Source organism: Oncorhynchus keta, chromosome 36 (assembly GCF_023373465.1).
Source record: "Oncorhynchus keta strain PuntledgeMale-10-30-2019 chromosome 36, Oket_V2, whole genome shotgun sequence".
In the NCBI taxonomy this organism is placed as follows: domain Eukaryota; kingdom Metazoa; phylum Chordata; class Actinopteri; order Salmoniformes; family Salmonidae; genus Oncorhynchus; species Oncorhynchus keta.
Genome location: NC_068456.1, coordinates 20,978,280 through 20,983,177, shown reverse-complemented (window position 1 = coordinate 20,983,177; position 4,898 = coordinate 20,978,280).

Below are 4,898 nucleotides of genomic sequence, written 5' to 3'. Positions count from 1 at the left end.
CATTGTTATGTAAATCTGAAAAGTACCAGTAGCCTGGCTTTGGCCCCAAGTGAGAGCAAGTCCACTGGTGCCAGCGCACGTAGATGTAAAACACCGGGGTCAATCATGTATGGAAATGCACCTCTGTAGTGTGGCACCAGACACTTGCTCCACAGTGACTGTAGAATAGATCAGAGGAGACTTAAGCATTCTAGCACCTCCTCAGATCTCTTCTTCTACCTGTGGAAGGGAAATGGCACTTGGAGTTTGTTTTATTTTATTTGTTCAATGATTCTGGACTGAAAAGATGATAATGCTATCCAAATTGAAGATAATGCACAAAAATAACCATTTGTACTGTACCTGCAATGTGGTGGTGTAGAATGTTGTAACCTTATGCTTTGCTTGTAACCTTATGTTATGTAACCTTCATTCTTAACTCATTACTTAGCTAATCAGTCACCTTTAAATGCAGGTGTTTTTGTGCTACTGCGAGTTTATGCCGTACACTTCAAATTACTCAAGAAGACAACTTCATCCCAGCTTTACTGGAAATGAACTCAGCCAAGCACTACGAGCTTTAATGACTGTTAAATTGAACAGGCTTAACTAAGGCTGATAATATCTCTTTGTTTAAATGTGCCTCTTCTGTATTCTGTTTAATTAGAAGCTATGGTTAAAAAGCCTTAAATACAGTCATGCTCATTATGAGTTCTCTTTAAATGGAATGTCTGGTTGATATGAAACTAAAAACGCAAGTCATTGCAGGTACTCTAAGTAACCAATGGAAGGAGCTTTTTTAGAGGGTGGGTAAGTATTTTGGCATGGAGGTACAGTATGTGCCTGTATAGAACAACAGTTGGGAGCTTTTTGAAGTGGTGGATTGATGTAAGGATCCGCCCCTTTTTTCAATTTTCACCTAAAATGATATAACCAAATCTAACTGCCTATAGCTCAGGACCTGAAGCAAGGATATGCATCATCTTGATACAATTTGAAAGGAAACATTTAGACGTTTGTGAAAATGTTACAATGTAGGAGAATATAACACATTAGATCTGGTAAAAGATAATACAAAGAAAAAAATATGTTTTTTTGTATTTGTTTTTATACCATCATCTTTGAAAGGCCATAATGTATTATGCCAGCCCAGGCACCTGTTTAGATAAAGTCCACTAGAAGGCAGCAGTGTATGTGCAAAGTTTTAGACTGATCCACTGCCCAAACGTGCCTAATTGGTTTATTGATACATTTTCAAGTTCTTTCAAGTAACTGTGCACTCTCCTCAAACAATAGCATGGTATTCTTACACTGTAATAGATTCAGTAAATTGGACAGTGCAGTTAGATTAACACAAATTTAAGCTTTCTGCCAATATCAGATATGTCTATGTCCTGTGAAATTTTCTTGTTACTTACACCATCATGCTAATCACATTAGACTACGTTAGCTCAACCATCCCGCGGGCGACCCACCGATCCTGTAGAGGTTTTAAATCCACTCCAATCAGTGTAGATGAAGGGGAGGAGACAGGTTAAAGAAGGATTTGAAAGCCTTGAGACAATTGAGGCATGGATTGTGTATGTGTGCCATTCCGAGGGTGAATTGCAAAGCTGCTGGGTTTTTCACACTCAACAGTTTCCCCGTGTGTATCAAGAATGGTCCACCACCCAAAGGACATCCAGCCAACTTGACACAACTGTGGGAAGCATTTGAGTCAACATGGGCCAATATCCCTATGGAACACATTCGACACCTTGTGGAGTCCATGCCCAGACGAATTTAGGCTGTTTTGAGAGCAAACGTTGGTGCAACTCAATATTAGGGAAGTGTTCTTAATGTTTTGTATACTTACTGTATGTTATAGGGGTTTCTCCTTACCTGCATGAAGAGCGTACTGCATACAGTAGGACAGCCTTGAAGCAGCTCTTCAATCAGATGGGCTCTTTCTTCCAGGCCCACTGTCTGTAGCTCTATTAACCAAGACCTATCATGATACATTGTGTCTGGTGGACAACCAAGGCTGTGTGATTATGTGCCTGTATTGTTATTGTAAATTATTTTACATGATTATAAACGTCACTTCTAAGCATTCAAAGGTATATTTGGACTCACTTTTAGTTAAACACCCAGTCATGTTTCTAATTTCCTCACAAAACATGTGACAATGGTAAAATGTTTGAGTAAATATTCTTTATTCCTGTGTTTCAGAAAGCCAGAGGCCAGATGGCGTGCACCAGTATTCCCGAGTCGTTTTAGTTGCCATGGAGAGTGCATGCCTTTGAAATGGTTAACCGTTACCATGGGGACTCCCTATCACAATATACCTCAAGCAATGTTTTTTTTTTCATTTGAATTTTTATGCCTCTCTTGTTGCTCATGACTCAGGGGACAGTCATTTGAGATCAAATGGGAAAAAAACTCTGTAGGCTTCCCTGACACTGATTTCACAATTCACTCAACGCAATGACACATTCTAATTTCCATGATACGTTTAGGAAAGCTGATGAACAGTTATTCAGAACAATCTTCCTCATGCTTATTAATGAGTAGTTTGCCGGGGGCTGCCAGAAAGCTATAAACACCCACTAATATCCAAGATAATGATTTCATTTAGCTTGTTGTTCCATCCAACAATACTCGTCTGTACATCTCTTTCATATTCCCAGGTTACTATGTGTGTGTGTGGTGTGCGTGTGTGCGTGTGTGTGTGTGTGTGTGTGTGTGTGTGTGTGTGTGTGTGTGTGTGTGTGTGTGTGTGTGTGTGTGTGTGTGTGTGTGTGTGTGTGTGTGTGTGTGTGTGTGTGTGTGTGTGTGTGTGTGTGTGTGTGTGTGGTTGTGTAGGTGTCATAATGGAATGTGCTGCTCTTCAAACAGAAAGCAAGCAAAAAAAAGTGATGTTTTCTCCAGTCATTTCAAAAGGACTGCACTGATAATGTGGTAGAGCAATTCCCTTCAGATCTGGGGCTTGACATTTACTATTGTCTGCTAGCTTCTATAGTATGTCTGGGTTAGAATGAAGTTTCTGTCAAACCTAGCATCAATAATTAATACTGTACAATCTATTTCTTATTTTGAAGACTACATTGATCTTTAGATAGACCTACATGGTTTATCGCAGCTCTTTGAAGGACCTGACCAGTTAATCCTTCCTTATTTTCCTGACATCTCTCCCCAGTCCTCTGTTCCAACCTGTTACGGCCTAATTAAACAAGCCCGAGTCCCCAGAGGCCTTGTCAAACCTAGCACTTATGTGTGCCTCCAATCAACAACACTGACAGGAGAGAGATACGGATCTGGGATTCACCTTCTTCAGGGTTTCGTTGTAGACCATCCTACAAGTGTTCTTCTTCCTGAAGTTTGCATGTTTTACGTTGTGCTGCATTCCTGGCCTGGTTCTTTTTTTTAGAAATGGCCATGAATAGAGTAAGTGAACCATGAAAAGCCATTTCTGTTGACAGGAATGAACATGGCCCTGTATGCCCTTCTCCAATATAATTCCCCTACTTAAACAAGCTCTTACACACAATGGAATGTCCTCATGCCTTCTGACCTATTTGAAAGGGTGACTTCCTGTGTAATAGTACACACGCGTGGTATGGCATGCATGCATGTTGAGTGTGCTGGTAGATGTATTTATATATATGTGTATGTATATGAGTGGCTGAAAGGGAGCGTACAGTTTCCTTCCTAGGACTCCTCTTTAAGGCGAAGGTGCTAAGCTGACGAGGTGTGGCTTTCCTCTCTCTACAGTGAAGTTGATAGCATCTTCTACCTGCCACACGGCCATTACATCCTCACTGACCACTCTAAACACTTTCCAACATTGACTTGACTGTGGAATTGTCCAGCTGGTATACATTTATCACACAGCTTATAGCTGAGTCCCACTGACTTTCTGCAGTGTTGACATGGCAAACCACAGGACTTTTCCTTGACTCAACAACTGGGGTCAGCCCATTATCAGAACCCTAGTCTTTGCCTCTCAGACCATTGCTAAATCATGACCCTCCCTTTCTCATTAGCGTTAGCTGTGCTTCTCCTCTGTGGCTGCAGTTCTATTCCGGTCAGCCGTAGTGGACAACACTAGCTCAGCAGTACTGCAGCTTAGATTGGGGGAAATGGTCAGGCGCCAATATTGTTTATGGTTTTAAATGGAAGGTCTCGCTGCTTATGATTCCCTTGGGTAAGGTGCTTTACCTGGAATGGCGTCTGGATGGATATATCCAGAAATAGAAAGAACAAGGGTGTAAAATTCGAACCATGTAAGGGGCTTTGGGTAAAGGCAAGAGGGAGTGCAAGGGAGAGATATAGAGGAACTGAGTTAGTGAGAGATATAAAGGGACTGAGTTAGTGAGAGATATAAAGGGACTGAGTTAGTGATGGATATAGAGGGACTGAGTTAGTGAGAGATATAGAGGGACTGAGTTAGTGAGCCTGGGTGAGAAAAGTCAATAAGATACTGCTTCCGTAATGGAGCGGAGATGAGAGTGGGCAAATTGTTAATTTCTCTTAGCCCCAATAAACTATACAACCAATACACAACCAACTATAAAAGAAGAATCCTATTTCTGCCAGAAATAATCTGCTGTCTAATAATGTGACTACTGAATAATTTGGGCAGTGACCACAATACACACTCTTTCATGTTATGGAAACCAACATTACAATGTCCAGAGGCTCTATCTTCCTCTGTCTGGGCTGTATGACCCATTCTTTCCCATGAAGCCCCTCTTCCCAGATTCTGTGTGCTCATTCACAGCGCTCTAGAACCCAGCCGGCCCTCTGGATGCCCGTCTCCATGGAGACAGGGGTAGGAAGGAGAGTGATGATGTCGTGTATAACAGCACAGCAGCCTGCCTGGGTCTGAATTAACTGTGTTGTGTGATTGCTTCGCTTCTCGCTCAAAGAGGGCCGGA